Below are 27912 nucleotides of genomic sequence, written 5' to 3' on the forward strand. Positions count from 1 at the left end.
TGATAAAGGGGATTGAGAGTACACTCAACGTGATGAAAATTGTTGAATCATTGTTTTGTACATCTGAAACTAACATAACACTGTGTTAACTATACTTAAATTACAAAATTAAAATAAATACATCTCACAACTAAAAATAAACAAACTGCATATAAATATACATTGGAGATATGAGTTCGGTTCCAGATCACCTCTATAAAGCAACTATTGCAATAAAGCAAGTCAAATGGAATTTTTTGGTTTTCCAGTGTATGTGTATATATATAAATATATGTATATATAAATATATATATATAAGTTATGTTTACACTATACTGTGTCTTTTAAGTGTGCAATAGCCTTGTGTCTTAAAAAACAATATATATACTTTACAAAAATACTTTATTGGAGGACACCTGAGTGGCTCAGTCAGTTAAGCTTCTGACTCTTGATTTTGGCTCAAGTCATGATCTTAGGGACATGGGATCCAGACTGGCCTGGGCTCTAAGGGAGTCTGCTTCTCTCCCTTTCCCTCTGTCCCACCCCTACCCCTGCTCATAATCGCGCTCTCTCTCAAATAAATAAATTAAAAAGAAATACTTTATTGTTAGAAAATGCCAACCATCCCATCATCTGTGCATTCAGTGGGTCGCAACCTTTTTTGCTGTTGGAAGTTCTTGCCTTGAGGTTGGTGACTGCTCATCAAGGTGGTGGTTGCTGAAGTTGGGGTAACTGGAAATTTCTTAAAATAAGACAACAGTGAAGTTTGATGCATTGATCAACTCTTCCTCTCATAAACAATTTCTCTGTAGCCTATGATGTGGTTTTACAGCATTTTTATCCACAGTAGAACTTTCTTCCAAATTGGAGTTATTCATCTCAAACCCTACCGCTGCTTTATCAACTAAGTTTATGGAGTATTTTCAATCTTTTGTTGTCATCTCAACAACCTTTATAGTATCTTCACCAGGAGTAGATTCTATCTCAAAAACTACTCTCTTTGCTCATAAGAAGCAACTCCTCATCCGATAAAGTTTTATCATGGGATTGCAGCAATTCAATCCCATCTTCAGGCTTCACCTCTAATTCCAGTTCTTTTGGTATTCCCACCATATCTGCAGTTACTCTCTCAACTCAGGTCTTGAACCCCTCAAAGTCACCCATGAGAGTTGGAATCAACTTCTTCTCAACTCCTATTAATATTGATATTTTGACTTCTGCTCATGAATCATGAATGTGCTTACTGGCATCTAGGATGGTGAATCCTTTCCAGAAAGTTTTCAATTTACTTTGCCCAGATCCATCAGAGGAATCACTATCTATGGTAGCTATAACTTTATGAAATGTATTTCTTAAATAATAAGACTTGAAAGTTGAAATTACTCCTTGGTCCGTGGGATGTAGAATGGAAGTTGTGTTAACAGGCTCATGAGAGCAACATTAATCTCGTTGTACATCCTATCCTAGCTCTTGGGTGAGCAGGAACATTTTTAATGAGTAGAATGGTTTGGAAAGGAATCTTTTTCTAAGCTGTAGGTCTCAACAGTGGGCTTAAAATATTCAGTAGATTATGTTGTAAACAGATGTGTCCACATCCAGGCTCTGTTGTTCCATTATAGAGCACACAGAGTAGATTTAGCATAGTTTTAAATGGCCCTAGGATTTTCAGTATGGTCATGTTCAGCATCAACCTAAAGTCACCGGCTGCATCAGCCCTAACAAGAGTCAGCCTGTCCTTTGTCCTTTGAAGGCAAGCACTGACTTCTCTTCTCTGGCTATGCGAGTCCCAGATGGCATCTTCCTCCACCGTAAGGCTGTTTCGTTTACATAGAAAATCTGTTGCTTAGTGTAACCACCTCTATCAGTTATCTTAGCTGGATCTTCTGGATAACTGCCACAACTTTTACATCAGTACTTGCTGTTTCCTTGCCCTTTTATGTTATGGAGGTGGCTTCTTTCCTGAAACCTCATGAACCAACCTGAGCTAGCTTCAAACTTTTCTTTTGCAGCTTCCTCACCTGTCCCAGGCTTCATAGAATTGAAAAGAGTTAGGGCCTTGCTCCTGATTAGGCTTTGGCTCAAGGGAGTGTTGTGGCTGGTTTGATCTTCCATCTAAACCACTAAAACTTTTTCCATATTAGCAATAAGGCCCTTTCACTTTCTTATTCATGTGTTCACAGGAGTGGCACTTTTAATTTCCTTCAAGAACTTTTCCTTTGTATTCACAACCTGGCCAACTGGCACAAGAGGCCTAGCTTTCAGCCTATCTCAGCTTTTGGCATTAAGCTTCTGTTGTTAAGTTTCCTCATTAAGACTAATAATTTCTAGCTTTTGATATAAAGTGAGAAATGTGCAACTCTTCCTTTCAATTAAACACTTAGAGGCCACTATGGGGTTATTGATTGGCCTGATTTCAGTATTGTTGTGCCTCAGGGAGTAGGGCAGCCTGGCCCGAGGAGAGGGGGCAACGGCTGGTCAGTGGAACGGTCAGAACACACACAATATTCATCAGTTAAGTTCATTATCATACAGGCATGGCTCATGGTGCCCCAAAAGAATTATAATAGTAACATCAAAGATCATTGGTCACAGATCACCATGATATATACTTGTTATAATTAATGAAAATGTTTGAAATATTCCAAGAGTTACTAAGATGTGACAAGGACATAAAGTGAACAAATGCTATTGGAAAAATGGTGGCAATAGACTTGCTCAATGCAGGGTTGCCACAAACCTTGAATTTGTAAAAAATGTAATAGCTGAGAAGTACAGTAAAGTGAAAAGATATGCTGGTATATGGTATACCAATCTTTAAAAATTGTGTGTGTACACGCATACAGGAATAAAGTCTTTGTAAGTATTTACCAAGGTGTTAACAATGATTTTCTTTCAGTGGTAAGACTTTCCTTTATACTTATCTGTATATTTTTCGAAGCTTATTGAATTCTTTAATATTTAGAAAAATATTCACTAAAAACAAAATATTTATGTAAAAAAATATTTATGTAAAGCCTTTCAAATGGCCCTTCTTGTCTCTCTGATTCACTTGATTTGTAGTTAGGGTCTATTCATTTATTTTATTTTATTTTTATTAAAGATTTTATTTATTTATTCATGAGAGACATAGAGAGAGAGAGAGAGAGGCAGAGACACAGGCAGAGGGAGAAGAGGCTCCACGCAGGGAGCCCGACATGGGACTCGATCTCGGGACCCCGGGGTCACGCCCTGTGCTGAAGGCAGTGCTAAGCCGCTGAGCCACCGGGGCTGCCCTCTATTCGTTTAATAAAAATTTACTGAATGCTTACAATGCATAAGTACCTGTACTAACTAATGGCTAATGGCTTAGATAAATAGTTTTACTATTTTACAAAAATCAAGCCTGTCTGCTAACAGATATTCGCAGGCTGCCTGCTATGTGTTCATAGCCATGTGCTAGGAGTTCTGGAACACAGCGGTGAACAGGTAGAGGCCCATGTCCTGGAGCTAACATACTATAAACATGTAAATAAATAATAAATAATAGTGGCTACGATGCATGTTACAAAGGAGACATTTGGGGCGATGACACAGATAGTGACTGCAAGAGGAGGGCTTTCGCTGGAATGTTCACGAAAGATCTCACTAAAGAGGCTGAAGCCTGAATTTTAGAAGGAGCCGACTCCGTGAAGATCCGGCCTCAAGCAGAAGGAGCAGCAAGAAGGAAAGAACAAGATGAGAGCAAGTTCAGCATATTCAAGGGACAGCACGACTACGAGGCCGAGCCCCGCTGAGCGCAGAGAAGGACATGAGCCAAGCCAGCAGGGCCACGCACTTCCAGGCCACGGCCTGTGCAGGTGGCTTCGGCAGGGGAGGCTGCGGGGGTTCCAGGTGGAGGGGCAGGGAGCCTGCTGACTGCTGTCAACGGTGGGCCTGCAGGAGGAAGCGCAGAGGCAGGGAGGCCAGCGAGGCCCGCTAGTTGCGGCTGGAGGCTGCCCCACTGGGACGATAGCGGGGGACACGCACTAAAGACTAAAATGGAAGAGTATGTCCAGCTGGGGGACCCGGAAAAGGGGAGGGGAGCCGGCCTGCTCTGTCTCGCAGCTGCTCCTCTTTCACCTCTGGCCTTCGGACTGTCCCTAAGCTAGTGTCCTGCAGCCACCATAATAGAGCTCGGAGCTCTGGCTAGGCACATGGCCACTAGGTCCTAAACCACATTTCTCGGGCTCCGTGGCTACTGGGAGTGACCTTGTGACTAAATTCAGGCCATTGAGACTTTCTCTACTCTTCTCTCCAGCTGAGCCTCAGGCCTGGAGCAACCCAGCTTTGACCCCGGGGCATGAGAACGTGCCCCCGGGGCGTGGTGGAGCAGCGAGATGGAGAGACAGACTTCCTTGAAAGACCTCATGGGACGGCCCTCTGGCCGGCCTCGGTGTTCCTCTTTAGTCCATATCACAAGAGAAAAATAAACTGTTTTTTAGAACTATGCTGTTTCAGAGTCTCTTGGTTAGAACTGCTTATTCCATACCCTAAGTAATATGAGGAGCTTTGGGAAAGCCAAAAGCAGACTGACAGCAGAGGAAGGACCAGGGCATGCAGATGACTTTGGGGTTGATTAGGGGTTTTATTTTTTTTTTTTTTTATTTTTATTTTTTTTTGATTAGGGGTTTTAAAAAGATAAGCTAACGTCTTCTCTTCGGTGCCCTCTCGTCTGATATAGGAAAAGAGCATAGCCAACTGACAGAAAAATTATTTTGACACTGTAAATCTACTCCAAAGTCCTGGGCCATACCCAGCCCTTGGGAGAGTTCTGACCTCCAGCTAAGATTCCGGGTGAGAGATAAAGGAACATTCCAGTTGTGAGCTCTGCATAACATTAAGTTTGTGATATGCTGATAAAAAAGAAACCAAAAGGTAACATAGATTTGTTTTCTTTACCCATTAGTTTAAAGAAACGTTCATTTTGATGTAAATTAATCATTACTCTTAATGAAGAAGTATGTATATACTACACATACATAGAAAATGCACCAAACTGTCAGCCAATTGAGCACATTCATACATGAGGCCTTGTTCTGTGTGTACTGAGTGGCTCCAGTCAGCTATCCTCATCTGCTGGCTGTGTACCGCCATTTGGGACCCTTACTAATTAAAAAAAAAAAAAAAAAAAAGCCTATCTCAAGCTTTTGAAGGGTAATGCATACACAAAACAAAGTGAATTAAGTAAGACTAAATATTAAATATTAAAGTGGGTAAGAGAATAATCTCCAATACGGGGGAAACACGACCTCCCTTACACGGTTGTTTAGAGGATTACGAAAGAGAATTATGTAAAGTAACCCGTAAAAAGTATTGTTATTGTTGTTTCTCATCTTCTTATATTCAATTATTTGGCTTTATTTCTTTTTTTTTTCTAAGATTTTATTTATTTATTCATGAGATACACAGAGAGAGAGGCAGAGACACAGGCAGAGGGAGAAGCAGGCTCCATGCAGGGAGCCCGATGCGGGACTCAATCCCAGGACCGTGGGATCATGCCCTGAGCTGAAGACAGATGCTCAACCGCTGAGCCACCCAACCGTCCCAATTATTTGGTTTTCTTTTTTTTTTTTTTTTTTTTTTTTTATTTGGTTTTCAAACTCCAAGATACTCTGGAATCTGCCGCAAGTCCCTGCGAGAACGACCATGTGATCACTCCCGGTGAACTGGTAATTGGGCTTTTCCACAGCACTTACTGCGGGACTAAGGCCTGAAAGTGAGAGGGAAGGGAGACTAACTCTGTGGACACTGTAGATTGCTTTTCTCCTTTGATCCTAATTCAGTGTGGGATCCTGGTGAGGGAGCAGGAGGCAAGCTGAGGACAAAGCACAAGCTGACACCACACCACCATCCCCTCCAGGACTCAGACTCCCAGGCAGGGCAGATACTGTGACAGTCCTCGGGCAACTCCCAACCGGCTCAAAGTTAACACCTCACTAAAAGGGAAAACAACCCTAGCTCGACAAAGCCAGGCCTCCAGTATCCTGTGTGGCTTTAGCACGTGAAAGTCCTCTTGGACATGTTCTCTACCTCTTGGGCAGGTTCTCTACCTCTTGGGCAGCCTCTCCCCTCCGGGGCAGCGGATCTTTCTGCCCTTGGGTCCTGTCCCCAGGCTTTAATGAAATCCCCTTTTTTGCACCAAAGACGGCTAAAGAATTCTTTCTTGGCTGTCGGCTCCGGACCTCACCTCCACCACCAACACCACAAAAAGTATATTAATACTATCATCCCTATTTTGACCGTACCCCAGATTTAGCAAAGTTAAGCTTCTTGCTCAGCCACAGAACTAGTAAGTGGTTAGCAGTGGAGCTGAAGTTCACCCCAGGGCCGAGCGACCCCCACCCCAGCGCCCCGTCCTGGCTGCACCTCCAAGGGATCCAGGTCCAGGGCGGGTGCCAGGTGCCCCCCAACACAGCGGGGACCACTTTCCTCAAAACCACTTTCCTCTCTCCGCTTTCTCGTTTTCTTCCCGGGCAGAATTAATCATTTCCTCCTCTGGGTCCCTCTGTGTCACATACACATCTACACCTGAATTCCTGATGCAGAGGCCTTTTCATGGCGCCTCCACCAGACTGACAGCTTTCCGTGGACAGACACTGGCGTCCGTGCACTCTTTTTGTCTAGTACAACACCCGCACGTAGTGGGCACTCAGTAAATGTTTCTCGAATCAGGCACAAATCCCCCACAGCAGTAACGTACCGCAGTCCATTTGCTCATGATCATTTCCAAGGCCATCTTTGCACCATCTTCAGTGTCCAGACCCCTAAGCTTCATGAAGTTTCCATGAGCAACAGCTATCACACATGTCTGAAACCATGTGGAGCGCTCTGCATCGCAACTGTCACGTGCCAACATAAAGCCCTTTTGAGGTTGTGCTTTATGGTGACTGCAGAAGCCTTTCTTAGTAAATGAGAGAACAGCCCTTTCACTTTTCCTGGGTTTGAGTGCATTAAAATGTTCTGAGGGGCAGTACGTGTGCACACACACACCCAGCGTGAGCTAGCATTATCCCTACTGTATCAGGAACCTCCTGAACCCTAATCTCACAGCGTGGAGGCTGAATCACAATAGTAAACATAAGAGGAGCTTTCACAACAAATTCTTTAAACATACTCATGGCTATCAGCACCGATATTAAAGATTCAATTAGGCAACCCCGATCTGAGCCGTGTACAATCTTTACTGCAATTAGATTCTTTGTTGTACGCATTGTGTCACCACTGAAGAAAGGTCATTAAGAAGCACACTCTCACGTAGATAATCACACCTTGCACTCTATAAATATGATGGCAACTGGCAAAGAAAAGACACAGTTTTTTCCCCCTGCATGGTAATATAAAGGAAACAAATAGTCCCCGAATCCTACTCGTTTCCATTTTTTTTGTCAAAATGTTCTTAGCATAATCTTGCTGAGTCCATAAGAGCATTTAACAGTTATCACTATCAGTTTGACAACGCAAGGCAGAAAGGTAAAAAGCAAGCATTATTTCTTTAGAGTTCTGTGCTGTGAGTGTTGTTTTACAATGCAGACTGCTGTTCAGTGTAGGGATAGTGTCAAGAACGATGAATAGTCTGATACCGTACCCTACTTGCAAGCCAACAAGTTAGCCTACCATAATTTTGTTTATTCTAGTAGAAGAAATGAGAAAATAAGAAATAAGAGACAAAAGACAGTTTATCATTTACAGCAAGGGTAGGTAAACCAACCAGGCTGACCTGGAGTTGCCATTAGGAGAAAAGTAAAAGTATCTTAACTAGGAATGGCCAGAGTAGAGTCCTAAATTTTCATATTAGGACTATATAACTTCCTACCCTTGCATCCTAATCATTACCCAGGAAGCAGCTGAGAGAAAATGATCTCCTTCCAGGGAGAGTTGTGTTCAGTGATCAAATTGTCTCACTAATGTGTGGGGACTGGGAGGAGATGAAGGAGGTAGAGTCGGAGGTATTAGTGAGCCAGTTATTGAGGCCATTCCAGGGTTCAACAATACCAGACGCAAGATGGCAAAGAGCATGGAAGGCCCATCACATGCCTTGACTATCAGCTCACTGTTGAATGGCTTCTGATAAAAAGGCACACCATTGTCAGACTGCAAATGGTCCAGACACTCAAAAACTTGACATGAATTGGTTTCAGGGGTCACAGCAGTGTGGCCAGAATTGGTTGACCAGACTAGAACAGAAACACCATCCACCATCGACTGCAAAATTGTCATAGAAGCGAGGTCCTATGGATAGGTCTGAGAGGAAATGAAAGGTCAAATGTAGTCATTCTACCAGATGTGGGTGGGGTTGATGCCCCAGGTGTGTGCCCTCCCTCATTACAAGACAAATGAGTCAACTTTTGGCAGGAGTTCCAAGTCTGGCATGCAGCTGCAGCCTCTGCATCAGACCTATAGAGGCCTTTAATTTATGCCCCTCTGTGAGAGTAGATGTGTGTCCCTGTGTAGTGTGGTGATGGGTCCAGGTCCAGGCAGGGATGGTAGAAATCTGGGTAGTACAGCCTTAGCGACTTGAATCCAGTCAGTCTCAGCAGAGAACAGACTCTTAGCCTGAGCTTAATCCAGACAGTTCTATCAGCAGCCAATCTATTTCCACAGTTTGCAGCCCCAAAGAGGGGTGTTTTTAATCTACCAGTCTTTAGCTTCTAAGTGGCAGATCGAATAGCTAAACCATTGACAATGGCCCAAGAATAAATAATAAATAAATAATATAGCAAAGTTCTTCAGGGATAGTATTGTCCAGAGCTATAAGAACAGCCTTGAGTTCAGCCCAACGAGTAGAGCAACTCCATTTACTTTGGGTTTGCACCACGGGCACTGAAAATGAACAACCATGGCGGTCCTGTGAACAACACCGGGTTACAGCCTAATGACATCATCAAGTCCAGGCATTGAGGGAAACTGCTGTGAATTAGTGCCCTGTAGAGCCAATGACTTTGCCTCAGCTGGCCTAGTAGGGAACAGTTTCCCCCAAAACAGTAGGCACTTTTATATGTAAAAGCCTAGAAGCTGTTGAGGCCAAGCTGGTCATGCTCCTGACTATATCATTTTCACATGACAAGTGAAGCTTGTTGGGCCTGTCCCCTTTGTTAATCACTAAATCTGAGTTGACTCACCCCAAACTAGGACTTTCATGTCAGAGAAGCACAAGGCTCCATGGGTCAGACATTCAGTTTTGATAAGAGCACAGTAGCAAGCTGGTAGGTATTGGTTAAAGGGAGTTTTCCTGGGATCCCTGGGTGGCGCAGCGGTTTAGCGCCTGCCTTTGGCCCAGGGAGCGATCCTGGAGACCCGGGATCGAGTCCCACATCGGGCTCCCGGTGCATGGAGCCTGCTTCTCCCTCTGCCTGTGTCTCTGCCTCTCTCTCTCTCTATCATAAATAAATTAAAAAAAGGGGGGGGGGAGTTTTCCTGATCATCGTATCATGAAGGTAATGACTCTAAAACCCTAAAGGAGCATCTCTGGGTGGAGGCTGCCTCCCTTTGCTAGAGGCTCTAGGTAACAAATTTGTCAGGCACAGCGACTTGTAACTCAGAGGGGTCATTAGAGTTATGGGTTCCCAACTGAGAGAATGTGTTATGACTCTCCAGGTGGCTGCAGATGCGGCCTGTTCATCCGGGCCCACTCAAAGGATGTTGGTTTGCAAGTTAGCCCATGTGAAGAATCAAATAGAATCCCCAAACGCAGCACAGCTGTCTCCAACGCTCAAAGTATCCAATACGGGTATCCTTTCGGTGGTAGGTTGTCAAAGAGATAGCAGTTTTTCCTTGACTGACAGAAAAATTGAGTATGTGAATCCACCCACACAGTTTCAAGAAACTACTTAGTCAGCAGGCCCCTGAATTTTGTCAGGGTTTTCAACCTCTGATAATGGAGATATGATAATACCGCAGTCACAGTGGTTGAACTGAGCCATCTGACTTGCCAGTTGACAGAACATTATATAATGAAAGCCTAGGGCGTTAGAGGGTAGAGGCACTCACTAAATGCTGACACACATGCGGGCAACTGAATTCAGTTGTTGCTTCCACTACACCAGCTGTACCATTTGTTGTGACTGCAGCTGAACCCACTTCACAGACGTGGCCCATCTTACCACCTGCCCTCGAAGAGCAAGATCAGTCTCATTCTCATGACAAGGCCTCCAGTATGTTTTTAGTGCTCCTCCAGGGGTACCTAAATTCCCTAGGCATCGCTGAAAATGCTTGTGGGTCACATTAGCATTCTCTACACGTGGTTCTTCTCAGCTGGGGAAAATCCTCTCTCAGTACTTAGGGAACAGAGAAGTACAAGCATCAATTCTTATTGACGTTAAGATGGGGAAGCAGCAACAACAGTGCACTGAATTGGCTCAAAGGGTCCCACCACAAAATTAGGCTAGCCTTCTTTCTCCACTGGGAACCCTATCCAAACTCCATTAGGTGAGTCTGCTTGCCTTTTCCTTCCACCCATGCAGGTAGGATAGTGACTTAGGCTTTCGTATCCAACAGAGCCATAAAAGTTTTAATTCACTCCAAGGTTCCCCGGTTTACTGAAATGGATATGTATGGCCTTTAATCCTCCTTTGGGGGATAAGAAAATGTCAGCCCTCACCTCTAATGGTTTCTCCTTAGTGTGGCTGAGGTCAGAGAGGGTAGAGAGAGATCATTTTCTCATTCTCATTCATCAACATTATAAACCCAACCCAAAGTAATAAGAGCCTGGATTCTAGTCAGTGTTTCATAAGTGGTTTTCCACAAGTGTTTTCCTGTCTCAGAGAAACCTCCCGAAGAAGGCCAAGGTTCCCTTGTAGTAGCCAGGATTGAATGCAAAAAGATTCTGAGGCCTTCTATTGTCATCTCCACATGGAACTAGATTTAGCATTATAGATTGCAGGAGGGTTTGAGCTATAGGAAGGCACAGCTGTCACATTCTCCCTTGATAACCATTACAAACCCAAGCCCTCATCCCCCGAGTGACCAGGCGTGGCTCTAATGGCTTGTCTGGTTTTTGCCCATGGTCGTAGCAAATTCCCTTCCTCTCATGCTCTGTGTGGACATATGTCTAGGTAGCTTGTCTGCGTGGGGGTGGCATCTGCCCACCCAGGATAAATCTTAGTACTGTCTGTTCGAGTGGAGGAGACTGGGGTTAACACCTCCGTTGATGAGCAAGTGTCCCCCTCCAGAGGCGAGGTAGCAGCAAGCAGGCACTAGTCAGGAAACGGGCTCTGAGACTACCTGCTGGTACTTAGCCTGCAGCCACCTTGCTCATTCCTTGTTATTATCAGACAACAAACACAGACAGCTGTTTCCTAGTTGGCCATAACATTTAACCCATTCACTGGGGATTCCCATGGATTTCCCTCAAATCCTGTGAGGCACTCCTCTGTTCTCTTCCAGGAAGCCGTACCTTTGTCAGCCCACCAGCTTTGCCAAAACTGTCAAGCACTGTGCGGGGTGTGGCATTTGCCCTACTTGCAAGCCAGCACGTTAGTGTGCCACCGCGTCACACATGGAGGAGAAAGACCAGAGAAGAAGGAGTCATTGCTCAGCGAAAGCAACAGCTAGAGCACTGGCATTTTTGCATCAGTTCCTCAAGTCCCAAGCCCCACAGGATGATGAGGACGGACGAGGTGACGTCAGCCCATGCAATAGGCTATGTTGCAGGAGGTGAACCCTGAGCTCAGGGAGCCAGAACTTTCCATAATGGTCAGTGAGTATGCCCGCTACCTCGCACTTTCCAGGCTTTTGCTATATAAACATCCTTTCAAGGAACAAAGGGCAAGTCAGTGCTTTGCTCCCAAGGTGGCAGATAGAGAAATCTCCAGCAACAAACACTATGGGAACGACGCTCAAACACCCCGTGACTAGGAAGTCCGTGGCTTATGTCATTCTATGGATGATATACGTGGAGAGGTGTTGGGAGCTTATGATTACATAAATGCATTTTCAACCTGCTACAAAAAGTTAAAATAAAAATCCCCACAAGAGGAGGAAGAAGCTAAGAATTTCAGGAGTAGAAGGGACAATAGAAATCAAGGCATGTTGGGACGTGGGACGCCCGGGGGGGGGGGGGGGGGGGGGCTCCACCGTGCAGCATCTGCCTTTGCCCCAGGGTGTAACCCCGGGGTCCCGGGATCAAGTCCCCTGTAGGGCTCCGCGCAGGGCTCCCCGCAGGGAGCCTGCTTCTCCTTCTGTCTGGGCCTCTGCCTCTAGCTCTGTGGGTCTCTCATGGATAAATAAATAAAATCTTAAAAAAAAAAAAAAAAAGTTTCTCCCCAGAAAACCTCTTCTGTAGTAGAAGTGGGGAAAATAGGTAAACATTTAATCTACAGATACAATTGAAATGGAAATGTTAGTTTTAGAAATGCGTGATATATTTTAAATATGGGAACGAAGACCTGGAATGAAAGAAAGCTAGAAAATTAAATTTCACTGGATGACTAAGTGCTATATCCAACATACTAGAAGGATTTAATTACATAACTCATGCGTCACTGAAGTTCCAGTGTTCGCTGAGTAGAACAAGGAGTGAGGGCCTTGCCAGTGTGGACAGCAGAGGTTGCTTCTATAGAACAACAAATGAAACCAACACAAAACTGACTTTAAGGGGAATCTAGTCATTCATTCTTTTATTGAGTGTCAACCAAGTGTCAAGCAGGCAGGGGCAGGATGACTGGACGACTGGTCTAAAGAGGTTGTTTGTTTGTTTGAAGGAGAAGAGAAATAAACTCATGGTCTTCAGTTTTGAAGTTTTTTTTTTTTTTAAGCTGTATTATCCTTATTACTAATGCTTGTATTACTTAGGACTTGAATATATTTTTGGAAAGGAAATAGAGAATGAAATCTGAAAAAGTGACAGATACAGGTGGCACAGCTCCGGGCTGATACAGATGAAATGAGGAGAGACCTCATCGCCAAAAAAGGAATGGAAAAGTATCCAGGAACTCTCTATATGGGCAACAAGCAGACAGTGAGGGCAAATTAATCTAAACTATGATTATGAGATGATCATCTCTGAATTATCCATATGAAACCCTAGAAGTAGAATTTTTTGGGTTTTTAAAAAAGATTTTATTTCTTTATTTGAGAGATAGAGATAGAGAGAGATCACAAGGAGAGGTGAGGGGTAGAGGGAGAAGCAGGCTCCCCAATGAGGGAGCCCAATGCAGGACTCAGTCTCGGGACCCTGGGATCATGACCTGAGCTGAGGACAGACGTGTGACCACCTGAGCCACGCAGGTGCCCTGGAAATGGAATTTGTATTGACTTATTCCTCCGGCCTTTGTCTTGTAGCGACCCCAGTGTCCAGCCTGCGACTCTCACCTGATCCAGGGGTCCCCAGGGGAAGGCAGGAAGTGCCTGCGTTGCTCCTCAGCTGGAGACCCAATCCCAAGAAAAGTTGAGCGGGGTCAATAGCTCTGACGTGGGAGCAAACGAGACCAAGATACCTCAGGAAGGTAGCATCTGAGAGGTTATTACCCAAATCTGCCAACCCCTTAGAGGATGTGTGTGGGGAGGCCCAGCGCTGCCGGGTGTTGCCAGGGCACCGGCCGTGTGGTGAGGAGGAGGGCCGGGTGGTGGCCACACTGGCCCTGAAGCCCCGCCATGTTCTGCTCACTGAACCATGAACCTGGACTGAGGCCACACGGAGCCGGAAAGACAGAGCACCCATTCGCACCCATTCGCACCCATTCACACCCATTCGCACCCATTCACAAACTGAGCGCCACAGGGGGCGCTTTTTTCTTATCTGCGTAGAGCCCCGTTTGTGCGAGCTGCGGCCCTGGAAGGAGAACATGCCCAAATCCTCGAATGCTAAAACTCAAGGGCACCCATTGAAATTCTATGAAAGTAGTTTAAAGATAAATAAAAGATGGCATTACTTTATACAGTGGGTAGTAAACATATGGAACTCATTATCCTCAAGATGTTGCGTAGTCCACAAATATAAATAGGATAAAGAAAGATTTAGATAAATTCATGCTTGTTAGATTCATATGAGCTGTTAGAGCATTGTTAGAAACACACAGGGAACGTCTCCAAATGCTTTCAGGGAAAATACTGATGTCCTACAGAGCCATTGCCACGAATTGAATAAGCGAGTCTCTGACTGTCCAGGTTTCTCAAGAAAGTCAACATCCATAACACCCAAGTTTTCCAAGTAGCTGAGAGTTAAGCTACTATATCCTAAGTATATTCTTTGCATTAACAAATTGTGTAAAAGTCTCTCTCGATGGTGGCATGAACCGTGATGTGATCTTACATGGAGCTTGCCAAACTTAACCTCTTAATTTGAGAACTTGGAGTTTTCACGTCCAACACACAATATTGTCCTGGGCTGTAAGACACGGATACCTCAGGAGCCAGGGCGTCCAATGGGATGGGCTGCACTGTTTTCCTGTCACCGGTCCCACGGAGCTATCGTGTTCATTCCTTGCACTTCTTTGAGTATTCGTGCTTTACTTTAGCATTTTTGATCTTCTTCCCTGTACTCCAGGCTTCTGTTCCCACGACTGTGAGTGGGCTTCCGCGGAGAACCCTTTCGTTCCTAATCTGCTACTCTTGCCTCTTTGACTTCGGAGGAAAGTGCCCCACTCTAGACAGCAGCCTGTCATCTCAGCTGGAGACCAGGCTGTACTATTAACAAGCTTGACTGAAGGTTGGAGTAACAGAAGAGAAGCACAGGGGCCTACCCCTGAACTCAGGGGGGGCCCAGACTCATTCTGAGTTTATGCCTCTTTTGTTCCCAACCCCGCCCAGCTCACCCCAGCTGCAGGTAGAGGCAAGACAGAGATCTCCACAGCTCCAGTCACAAGCCCAGGCAAGCTCCAGAGATGGGAAGGAGATGTTGCTGCTTTCCCTAAGACGACGGAGCAGCAGAGCTTGTCCCGTGGTTCCCAGTAGGGTGATGCATCAAAACAGTGGTGCACCTTCAGTACATTCTGGATCACTCAACCTTATATTGCCCACAGGCCTCAATAGTCGGGCCGAGCTCCTCTGTGTGGTCTGTGTCCTCGCGCGAGGTCTTGCGTGCTCATCATTCATGCAGTCTCCAGATTTTGCTCCTGAACAAGAATGCACACGAATCTCTAAGTGAATAAGTGATGCTGCTCAGACTCAATATCGTCTAAATCCATGTTTTAAAGAAAAATACTTACCTAAAAATCGAGTGTGCAGAGATGCAGTTCTGCAGATTATAAAACAGGCATTTGTCGTTGAGTTAGAATATAGAGATATTTAGCGACTCAGAGTCACCAATTTAAAACAAGGCCTTCGCTTAAGTTTGAACATCTAAACGACTCATTCTATTTTCTCCAAATAAAATAACATTCTGCCCTGAAGGTGAATTCCAGCTGCCATCTCTTGAGAGGAAAAAAAAAACTCTAAAGCTTTGAATTCACTGTGCTTTTCTCCTTCTTTCTGTTCATCGAGTTTTCAAAAATCTTTAAGGCTGAATTTTAGTCCAAGCTCCCCTTAGTTAAGTATGATATTTAATAGATTCTAAAATGCACTTATTTTGTTTATCTTATTTTTCATATTTCAACATCTCTAAAATCAGGACACATCTTACAACCCACAGCTTCTCACAATCACACTCAGCCAAGCAGCATTCGTGACACAATTGCCGCATCCATGAGAAATTAGTCGACTAAAACTAAGCTTGCTGGAAGTACAGTGACTCGGTTGTTCCTGTCAAGGCTGACCCAGACGACAAAGCTCCAGACAACAGGTCATTTGAGGATATTTAAGGTGGGAGTATAAACCTGTTGTCTGAAAACTTCCATGAACAACTTCCAGTAGGATCCATAAAGTTCCAGAATTAAAACTTGCATAATTGGTGCCAGTGGTTTGCAAACAAGTATTAGGGACAGTAATAGAGCACTCTTTTAAGAAATGCCACCTCAAAAAAAAAAAAAAAAATGCCACCTCATTTGTGCTCTTGGTGACAGTGTTTAATACTCTATAGAGATACCAAGGACTCTGAATCCAAAGCGCTTCAGAAGAGCCAGCTTCTAAATGTGCAGAAGTTTTCGGGGTGCCTGGGTGGCTCAATTGGTTAAATCTGCCTTCAGCTCGGGTCATGACCTCAGGGTCCTGGGATGGAGCCCCGAGCGGAGCCGGGCTCCCTCCTCAGTGGGGAGTCTGCTCCTCCCTTTCCCTCTGCTCCCCCCGCGCCCCGCCTGCTCATGTTCTCTCTCTTGCTCTCGCTCTCTTTCAAACAAATAAAATCTTTAAAATAAATAAATAAATAAATACATACATACATACATAAATAAATATTTAAGAGACTAACCAATTTGTCCTTGAATGATTTGAATGATTTACCCTTTATGCATGATAAATGATTTTTTAAAAGATTTTGTTTATTTATTCATGAGAGACACAGAAAGAGAGGCAGAGACACAGGCAGAGGGAGCAGCAGGCTCCATGCAGGGAGCCCGACGCAGGACTCGATCCGGGGTCTCCAGGATCATGCCCTGGGCCGAAGGCCGTGCTAAACCACTGAGCCACCTGGGCTACCTGATAAATGATTTTTTAAAATCTATGTCCAAGTAACTCATTCTGTGTTAAAAGAAAAACCTTAAGTCATAGTTTAATTGCTGGTAGGTTTTTTCCCTCAGAAACGTATAATGTCATGGTGTATATGACTTGTCCCCGGGGGGTGGGGGGTGGGGGGGGCGGTGCTGAAGTAATCTGTTCCCTATACTTCCAGGTGTTTTTTAAAGGTGGTTGTGGCATGTGACTAGATCTGGCCAGAGGGATATGAGTAGAAAGTGACCTGTGTTATTTCGGTAGCAGAGCATATAAAAACCAGGTCTTGACTTTCAAATGATTTCTCTCTCTGCACAGTAAACCCTGAAGCCTCTTACGGAGGTGATGGAGACTTGATCTGCTTATGAGCGACCCTCATTGTAGCATGAAATAAACTTTCATTGTGTAAGCCAGTGATGTTTGGGGATTATTTTTACTATGACATAACCTAGCATATCCTTACAACAATCCTGGAATCCACCCAACAACCAGTGGTAGCTTATTACATTTGATGAAATACTGTATAGACAGTCTTAGTGGTAACTCAGCTGGTCAATGCTCAGCAACCAGCTCTCATGGGAATGGGAGGAGTCCCTGATTTGTATCATTTGCCTACTTTTGTGGTATAAATAGTCCCACCATGGCCAATTTTAAGCTACCAATGTGGTATCAGTCACTTTGCTAAATTCCTGAAAATTTAACAGTTGGTTCTTGTGAACCACTATAAGTAGACGCCAGCGTACCACTAGATGTATGCCACGAACACGTCCCCAGTTAACATTTTTCTTGTAGAGTTCTCTCTTAGTTTTTGATATCCAACTTCATAGAACATATATAAATACACATGTATATATAAGAATAATTTGGGCAGCCCGGGTGGCTCAGCGGTTTAGCGACGCCTTCAGCCCAGGGCCTGATCCTGGAGACCCGGGATCGAGTCCCGCGTTGGGCTCCCTGCATGGAGCCTGCTTCTCCCTCTGCCTGTGTCTCTGCCTCTCTCTGTGTGTGTGTGTGTGTGTGTGTGTGTGTCTCATGAATAAATAAAGAAAATCTTTTTTAAAATTTCATGTTATGTCATATATATATTATATATAGATTATAAATATATATATATATATATAACTTTTTGGATGATGTTTTTTGGGGAAAATGTATATTTACATACTCAAAACTCAGTAGAACATTTTAAAAAGGAAGTGTATAGGAAAAGAAATATAATTGATAGAAAGTCGAATGCCGGGGTGGTTCAGTGGTTGAGTGCCTGCCTTTGGCCCAGGGCGTGATCCTGGAGTCCCAGGATCGAGTCCCACATCTGGCTCCCTGCGTGGAGCCTGCTTCTCCCTCTGCCTGTATCTCTGCCTCTATTTGTGCGCCTCTCATGAATAAGTAAATAAAACCTTAAAAAAAATTGATAGAATCACATGCATATGCCTTTTAGTGTGTGTCGCCGACAAAGGACACTGGTAATAAGAGAAGCATCACAGCATACAAAGCAGCTGTTAAAAACTGTGTTAAAAACTATGATGATCGGGATCCCTGGGTGGTGCAGCGGTTTGGCGCCTGCCTTTGGCCCAGGGCGCGATCCTGGAGACCCGGGATCGAATCCCACATCGGGCTCCCAGTGCATGGAGCCTGCCTGTGTCTCTGCCTCTCTCTCTCTCTCTCTCTCTCTCTCTCTCTCTCTCTCTGTGTGACTATCATAAATAAGTAAAAATTAAAAAAAAAAACTATGATGATCAGCAAACTTAGTTTAGTCACTTTACATCATAACATGTACTATACACATTTTACTGTTTTCATTACCTTTGAAGAAATTTGTTGGAGGCTTAGGGCTGATGTGTAACACGTTATAATTTTTCCCATTTAAAATAATGAGCGATAGCCTTCCCGTCAGCTTTGTTTATATAGAACATCTGATTTCCAGTAATGAATTACTGACATTAAGTGGGAGACGTTGATTATGTGAAGACTAAGAACTTTGGCCTCATGACCTCTCACGTGTGAATTTAATGATATCCGTTTTGCCTGCTTGGAGAACTTTTTGCGTAATTCTTGGACTGTAATTGTGTTCTGCATGGACAGTATTGCCAGAGAGCTAAGTGGTGAATGGTTGAAGCAAATAATTCTTACATTTCTGGTAGAGGTAAAGATGCACGGGGCGTGGGGTGGCTCCGTCAGTGAAGCGTCTGCCTTGGGCTCAGGTCGTGACCTCAGGGTCATGGCCCCGCATCAGGCTCCCTGCTCAGCGAGGAGTCCACTACCCCTGTTCCTCCACCCCTCCCCCTGCTCACGCTCTCTCTCAAATAAATAAATAACATCTTTAAAAAATATATATGGTATCACATTAGTTATTATCTATCTGAGGTGAGAAACAGGATGGAATCCAATTATTTCCCATTCATTGATGCAAAATAAGTAACCGTTCAGAGAATGGTTAACCGTCTTAGCTGATTCACGTCCTCAAATGTTTTTCCTTTGGACCAAGACTTTCACCCTATGACCTTCTCAATCCTGTTAAGTTAGGACGAGACTGTCCTCAGGACTCCTCCTAACACAGCCATTTCCCCCCTCCTTTCATCCTACGCAAGGTTGGCTCAGGGAGGAAGCAGAAGGCTGCTTAAATTAGCCCTCTATCAAAATACACTTTTATACCTGCCATGGGGTCTGACATATTGCTGATAGACCTTATCCTTTTGTGTCTTGAAATTCTAGAGTTGCCTGGGAAGGTCACACCTTAAATTCTTTACCCTCTGATTCCTTATAGGAGATTAAGAAAATTAGTTGAGGTTAAAGTCCTGAGAGAAAAGGCGGAAAGTCATGTTCTTTTTTATTTTATATGTATATATATATATATATATTATTATTATTATTATTATTGAAGTTCGATTTGCCATATATGGTATAACACCCAGTACTCATCCCGCCAAATGCCCCCCTCAGTGCCTGTCACCCAGTCACCCCATCCCCCCGCCTACCTCCCCTTCCACTACCCCTTGTTCGTTTCCCAGAGTTAGGAGTCTCTCATGGTTTCGCACCCTTTCGCATGGTTTCGCACCCAATTTTCAGTGAGAAAATTTCCCACTCATTTTCTCTCCTTTCCCCTATGATCCCTTTCACTATTTTTTATATTCCCCACATGAGTGACACCAAATGATGATTAAGAGAGAGACAAACTGGTAAGAGCAGACTAAGTCCGACTTCATCTACTTGGCAGTGTAGTGTAGAATTCCCAAGAAGTCGCTGGCATTTATCCTATAGGTCATATTATCACCACCTACGGAGACCTCCGTCTAGCCCACACAGATCTCATCCTTCCTCACATAATGAATTTGGGGCCAGTAAAAAGAGCCGAAGTATGGTTTTTAGAGGGCATCACAAGGCTTCACTCCTTTTATCCTATTGATTTTGTAATTCTGTCGATGGGATGGTATTGAATCTTGTCCTTCTGATGCATTGTGTGCCCTTGCCCAAGAAAATATGTGACTACCTAGAATTCCAGATAGCCGTCTTCTATAGCCTTGCATCTTTGAGATGTCTTTGGACAAATACCATCAACATCTCTTAGAAACAGAGAATCTTAGGACTCCCCCCAGACCTGCTGAATTAAAGTCTGCATTTTACTAGGTCCCCAGGTGATTAAAATGCACATTAACCTTTGAGCAACCTTATCAACAGTACTTGGAAGCTAAGGCAGCTCTGAAGACTTCTGTTCCGTCTCTCCACCAAGCACCTAGCACGCATCTCAACTGGGTGGTCAGCGAACATCTGAAAGTTTTTATCACCGAAAAGAAAACTACTAGCCTTCTTTCAGTACTAATCGAAGGTGGACTGGACTGCCCATAGAAACAGAGGCTACTCAGGAATGATGGATAAGAGTCGAGCCTGCTTGGGTGCCTGAGCGTCTCAATACGTTGAGCATCAGACTCATGGTTTTGGCTCAGGTCATGATCTCGAGCCCCCCAACCCCACGGGCCCCGCACTTAGCATTGAGTCTGCATCACATGTGGTTGCTCTCTCTCTCAAATAAATAAATAAATAAATAAATAAATAAATAAATAAAATCTTTAAAAAAAAGTTCTAGCCTGTTTTTATTGAGCACTTCTTGGCATATGGCATAGCCTTCTCTGTATTTAATTTGGGGGCTACTGTGGAAGACTTGGGCCTCAAGGTCTCTCCGTCTCTAAGCTATACCTACAGCCTGTCTAAAGATACAGGGATTGTCTTTGTTAGTTGATCATTTAATACCTTGGTTATTTCACATCTAAGTCACCTTAATGTTTGAAATAATTCTGTGTTGCTTAAAGTACTGTATAATTCTAGAATTATAATATCTCAGAGTTTTTGCATGACTCTTCAGAGTATCTTAAGTACACCTCTTATTTGCTGCTGGGTTCCTACGCACCCAACAGTTGGTGATCTTTCCTCTGTTTAGAGACTCCTAATGACACGACACAGACTTCCTTCTATGTCAGTATCTTCTAATTTTGAACAATTCTAAGTGGTACAAATTCTTTTTCATACTGGATTAAAATTGGTGATCCATTGGTCTTTATAATTATTCAGTCATTGCAATTACTAATTCTACATCACATTTTCCTCAACTGGTTGATACAGTCTTCCTTGTTACAAGGAAAATCTGGAGCCAAGCACAGAGATATTATGGTAGGGTTCCAAAGCCCATCAAAAAAGCATATGATGAAATCAAGACTAGAAAGTATTTCTTTCTAATTTACTGTTCTGTGCACTCAACTGTCTGCCAAGCCAGGCTGCTCCAAGACCAACACTATCATAATACCCAAGCAAAAACATCGGTCCCTGGGAAAGCTCATGGATCAGGGTGTGGTAAAAACCCAGAAACCACGTTCCTCCCTTCATGGGTCAAACATCTGGCACACATTCTGTGGCCAAAATCCACTGCGGGGAGCTGATCCCTTCCCATAAAGGAGATTTGACTGTCTGGCAGCTGGCAGTTTGCCTTTGTGGATCGGGAGTTCCTGGCATTCCATAAAAGTCCTTCCTTGCTCCTCACCCTTTTCTCTCCACCCCCGCACTCCACACCCTGCTGCACACACCCTCCCACTCCTACAGCAATAAAACCCCTCCCTACCGTACATGGTGCATGCACACATGCCCCCACAACTTCCCCTGCAAACACACCCACCCGTCTCTCAGACACACACCCAGGCAGTGCAAGGTTTCTGTCCCAGGCCCTCAGCGTCGCCCCCACCTGAGCCCCGTATCCACCACCCGACTTCCTCTTCGGTTCATTTCTCCTGTGTTTCCCTTTATTTTATGATTTTCCTTCACCTGATCCCAGGTCACCCCACTTTGCTGCCTGGGCCTGGGAAATGCCGGTGCTGCGATCTTGCTCTGCAGCCCTGTAGTCTGGAGCCTTCGCAGGAGGGAGGGCAGCTGCGTGGCCCGCCTGCCTTCTCCCCCAGCCCAGCCCACAGGGTGGAAAGCGGCGGCAGTGCACCCTGGGTCTGGAAACTACAGGGACCCTTGTTTCCCTTCTCCAGGCCCCGGCGGAGCCAGGCTGGCTCTAGAGTAGCCCCCACCACTCCTCCCTTCTTCTGGGCCGGGCTGCCCTGTCCTCCCTGCGGATGTTCTCCCCACAGGGCACCCATGGAGCATCCCTGGCGACCTGCTCCTTCTGGCAAGTGCCTTGGGGCCAGGGGATGCCCAGACCCACAGATGACACGGGACGGTAAAAGATGGGAATATGACTGATTCTGTTTAACCAGAGCCTTAGACAGTTTAAATATATGTTAATCACCTGGAATTTACCTGCAGATGTAAGATTGAAAAAACTGCTGAATCAATGGAATATAGAACATAGGGATTTATAGTGTTTCCATGATGCATAGCACCTGACAGCTCCCCTGGGATTTAGAAGTGCTCTTCCTAGGCAAATGATATGCCACGTTGCCTGGGTTTCTTATTTTTCCTTGGAGAGGGGAATTTTTCTCTAGTTTAGCTAAATAAATGTTAAGAACAATGGGGGTCCTTTATTTCTCCCATTCTAAGAACACATGAATCTTTAATAACAGCTGCTGTTTACATGAACTAAATATTAAGCATAGCCTGCCACACTGCGCCGGGTGTTAAACAAGACGGATACGGTTCTTACTGAACATGTACCGTCTCAGGAAGGATGAGATCAGAGGGACAAATATATACATATATATAGCGATATATATATATACACACACACATATATATGAATAAATAGCCAGAAACAGCTCTGATCATTTTTTTCCCATGTTAAAAAACAAAACAAGGAGATCAGTGAATCTCTGCTTTCCAAAAAACAACGTCCTAACATAGATTTGGCCTCAGGAAGCTACTGGCGCGAGGCCTCTACCCCGTTGCATCTCTGTCCCCATTTTCCCCACCCGTGTCGCGGTCTACACATGGACTCTGCCTCCCAGACACGCGTGTACCTTCCCCGCAGTCCCAAGGCCGGGACTCCTACGATGTGTGGTGTCCCTCACAGTTGCTAGCCCAGTGACTTATGCGTGGTGTGGTAGCTCCGTGAGAACAGGGCCCTTCTAAGGAGGGCAGACCTAGACTGTGCAAAGCTCACCGAGTAGAGGAAAGGTAGGTCGAGTCCTCTTTGCTCATAAAGTACCTGCTTCTTCCCTATATGAAGCTACCGCCCTTTGAGTGTCCTTGTCCTTCACACTGCTCCCTGCGTAGCCTCTCCTGCCCGACCACGTTAGCGCAGCTCGTGTCTCTGGGATGTGCCCACTCACACTCGCATGTCCAGGCTTCACATTTATCTCTGGCTGGATGTTACCGGAGGCTAAGAGGTTGCTGTCACCACACGTATCCAGAACACAAAAAGCAAGTCAGCACAAGTAGAGACTAGAATCAGACCCTCCCCCGCGTACACTAGCTAATTCACATTAGTTTCAGTATGTCGAAGAAACGTTGTCACCAGGGGTGTGTAAGCATATTCACATGTTTCATTAATTTCTTCCCTCCTCGGGAATAACTCCCACCTCCCATCCTGCTAATGTTTAACTGCCCTTTCTTGCTTCCTGTTTTATTAACATCAGTAAAATGTATCAGCATCAGGACTACTTTCCATCAACAAACCTTGGAAGTTTGTGCTAGTTCTAGAAATCATTGTTTGCATCCTTATGATTCAAACAGTTTAAGAGTCTTATGGTAATAGATACAACCTGAATCAACAAGTTGTCAATAATTTGCCATGGCAATGACCTTTATAAAAAGTAAATCACATATTCCCTATAGTAATTGTGAATATAAGTCACTAAAATTCACAGATGTTCCTTAATACTCTTTTTAACCATTAATTTCAAGTTTTGCCTTTCTCCTAACCAACACTTTTTAAAAACCAGAGTCATATAAGAGAGCAATTTTAATTTAACCTCTACTTGACCATTTCATGCAAAGAGTTAGAGGTACTAACAAGCTGTGAAATGACTCATAAGACAATGAAAGACAAAAGATTTTGAAAGCTCCACAAACTGGATAATAAAGTCATGAAGATGAAAGCTTTAAAAAAAAGTACCTTTTTTTTTAACCTTGAGTATTACATTGCAAGGAAATTCTAATAGAGTAAAGCAAAAAGGGTTTTAGAAAAAAATTAGTTTATTAGACCAGATACTTCAGAATTTGAGCTTTGAATTAAAGATAATTGAGCTCAGCTTTGCTGAGTTGGGAGTGGGGCTGGGATGGGTGGAGAGAAGGACCATTTGTTGGAGCTGGTGGGAAACGGACATTCGGACATTTGGGAGCCACTGTAAAAAGAGGAAGAGCCCAGGAAGTAAATCAGTAGTTGCCTAGGGCTGGAGGGCGGAGTGGGGGATGGAGGGGAGCTTGGGAGTGCCAGCTAAGGGGTGTGGGGATTCTTTTTGAGATAATAAAAATATTCCAAAATTGATGGGGGTGATGGATGCACATCTCTGTGAATATACTCAATGCCACTGAATTGTAACTTTACACGGTTGAATTGTGTGGTATGTGAATTATATATTAAGCTGTTGAAAGAAAAAGAGACAGAGTCCAAAAATGTTAGGTTTTAGAATTTGCTTCATCTAATCTAACTCATTTGAATCTGACTCATTCATTCCAATTTTAAAACCATTTTTTTTTCCTTTCATAAACACGTAAGTCGGAACTACTCTCAGGTAAAATCAAGCCAAGAAAAATGTAAAAGTTACTGGGGTTCAAGAGGTTTCTTCTGGGGAACCAGCAGGGGCTTGAATAGCAAGCTACTGAACCTTTGAGTCAATTTCTGTTTCTCTTGCAACAAGTTTAAGAAAATAGAGATTTTGTTGCAGGAATAAATGCAAAGTTCATAAAAATTGTAGAGAAACTCACACAGAGCTATAAATAGTGATGATGATAATAATAAAATAATGCCCCAAAATTCCAAAGACAAGGAAAAAAGATAAAAGTGGGAAGAAGTACACCAGGTTTGAATCCCAGCTCTGCAAGTTTCTTGCTGGATGATGTTTTGGGTAAAACACTAACCATTGTCTCCTGATCGTTCCAGCCAAAACTGAAAATATCCTACCTCCAAGGATATGTGACTATGTCTCTCTCTCCACATTCATAGAAAAAGAATGTGCGCATTTCCTTTGGGAACAAATTGGTACTGCCTTCTCAGAAACCAATTTGGAATGAAAACATTAAGAATCATAGACTGTTCACACACTCTTTTGACCTGGTAATCCTAGTTCCGGGAATTCATCCTAAGGGAATCATCTCAATAAGATGAAGAAATCATAGTCATGGAAAGATTTATCGTGACATTGTTTATAACAGTGAAGAACTGTAAAGAATCTACATTTTCATTGATAGGAAGAGTTAAAGAATTTATTGATTATACATTCAATAAATTGTTATGCCATTTGTTGCTTTATAATTATGAAGATTACGTACTGACATAAAAAAAAAAAAAAAAAAAGCTTTTGAGAGCGGCCTGGGTGGCTCAGCAGGTTAGCACCTGCTTCAGCCCAGGGCGTGATCCTGGAGACCCAGGATTGAGTCCCACGTCAGGCTCCCTGCATGGAGCCTGCTTCTCTGTCTGCCTGTGTCTCTGCCTCTCTCTCTCTCTCTCTCTCTCTCTCTGTTTCTCATGAATAAATAAATAAATAAATAAATAAATAAATAAATAAATAAATTTTTATAAAAAAGCTTTTGATGTAATGTTTTTTTTTTTATGTAATGTTAAGTAAAAAGCAAAATACAATTGTTTTTACTGTATTGCAAGTATGTGATGAATTTGTGACAAAGACTAATATACTACATCTTTGTTTTCTCCTTCCTTTTTTTTAGTAATAGAACCCCACCTCTAATTTTAGCCTGTCAGAGGGACACCCAGCTATGGACTGCATTGCCCAGCCTCTCTTGAATACAGGTATCGCCATATGAGTAGGTTCTTGCCAATAGAATGTATGCAGTTTCTCACTCTTACCCAGAAACGTACTGGGTGCATATTCTCCATGCCTCATTTATTTATTTTTTTAAAGTAGACTCCACACCCAACATAGAGCCCAATGTAGAGCTCAACATGGGACTTGAACTCACAACCCTGAGAGCAACAGTCAGATGCTTAACCAACTGACCCAGGAACCCCCTCCATGGATTATTTATCCCTTCCTACTAGAAAAGAAATGGCACCCACTGAAGCAGTTGTCTTAGGACCAAACATGAAAACCATATGTTAATGGAAATATGAAATTTTTATTTTTCTAAAACTTCCTTAATATACTTTTATTATTAAAAAAAGATGAGAAAGTGTTTTAGCACAGTTTTAATGCAACTAATCATCAAAATTTCACTTAAAGATTGTTTTTCTAAAAGGAAAATAGGGGGGACACCTGGGTAGTTCAGTGGTTGAGCATCTGCCTTTGGCTCAGGTCCTGATCCCAGGGTCCTGGGATCGAGTCCAGCATCAGGCTTCCTGCATGGAGCCTGCTTCTCCCTCTGCCTATGTCTCTGCTTCTCTCTTTGTGCCTCTCATGAATAAATAAATAAAATCTTTTAAAAAATAAATAAAAGGAAAATAGATCCTTTCATATTTGTGGCAATGTTTGAAGAAAATCTGGGGACAAAAAAACAACCCAGAAAATAATAGGGATACCCATATAAATGACATTTTTGCCCTAATCTGGGCAATTTACACTTTTAAACAACCAGCAATTATTAGGGACTGTGACTTGGAAGGACTGTAGTTGGGCAAGGCATGCTGTAGTGGTGGGAATAAGGATAGCAAGAATCTGTACAGGCCTGTGGCAATAGGAGACCAGCCGACTAAGGGGCTGTCAGGGTGGGCCATCATCAATACAGTCCACTAAAAAGAAGAAGTAAGAGTGGGAGGAGAGGGCAGCCCAGGTGGCTCAGGGCAGCCCGGGTGGCTCAGCAGTTTAGCGCCTGCCTTTGGCCTAGGGTGTGATCCTGGAGACCCAGGATCGAGTCCCACATCAGGCTCCCTGCATGGAGCCTGCTTCTCCCTCTGCCTGTGTCTCTGCTTCTCTCTCTGTCTCTCATGAATAGATAAATAAAATCTTAAAAAAAAAAAAAAAAAGAGTGGGAGGAGAAAGGAGACAAACCAAATATGGCTCAATTTGACCAATACCTAAATCCTCTCTCTCTCTCTCTCTCTTTCTTTTTAAAAGATTGATTGATTTAAGAGAGAAAGAGCATGAGCAAGAGGGCTAGAGGGAGAGAATCTCCAGCAGACCCTGTGCTCAGTGTGGAGCAATCCCAAGAGCATGACCGGAATTGAAACTAAGAGTCAGATGCTCAACCAACTGAGCTACCCTGGTGCCCCTCCTTTGTCTTTTTTAACACTACTATGCAATATAATATTTATTAACTCAAGTAAAACCCTATGGTCTCACTCCAAGAATCACCATTTTGTAAGTGTCTGCAAATGTAAAATCAAGAAAATATTGCACACCTGGAAATTCTTAATAGAGAATCAGATTGTCATAATTATGTATGATTTTAAAGAAAAGGATTTCATTTTAGGTAAAAACACGGAGCACTTAAGCAATTTTCTCAAGGTCACACAACTAATAAGTGGGAGCCGGGCAGTCTACTTCAGAATCTGCGTTTTTATCCCCAGCTACACTGTCTTAATCATGAATTATTAAATCCAGAAAAAATAAGTAATCAAGACTTCAAATAATGAATTTGCTAATTAGTCTTCCTTAATGCTTATGTCAGCCTTTCTTGCAGTATATATTAAATAACTACTTGACAGATGGTTTTTGTTTGAAATTAATTACATGGCAGTTACTAAAACATGTGATGGCTGTTATTTGCCTACCAAATAATCATTCTTCTCTAACTCATAAAACTCCTTTTAAGCTCAACATATTGCCAACTAGTTAAAGATCAGTTTGCAACCATGCT

General features: G+C 43.5%; 1 long non-coding RNA gene across 1 annotated transcript in view; it reads left to right on the forward strand.

Annotated features, from left to right (window-relative positions):
• LOC140595947 (uncharacterized) overlaps positions 1-16275 on the forward strand; it is a 54729-nt gene extending 38454 nt beyond the window's left edge. Inside the window, exons 2-4 of the long non-coding RNA XR_011997943.1 lie at positions 4679-4872; positions 5377-5666; positions 11380-16275. This is a non-coding gene — a long non-coding RNA (uncharacterized lncRNA). The remainder of the gene's footprint in view (positions 1-4678; positions 4873-5376; positions 5667-11379) is intronic.
• Positions 16276-27912: the final 11637 nt, after the last annotated feature.

This window comes from Vulpes vulpes, chromosome 16 (assembly GCF_048418805.1).
Source record: "Vulpes vulpes isolate BD-2025 chromosome 16, VulVul3, whole genome shotgun sequence".
In the NCBI taxonomy this organism is placed as follows: domain Eukaryota; kingdom Metazoa; phylum Chordata; class Mammalia; order Carnivora; family Canidae; genus Vulpes; species Vulpes vulpes.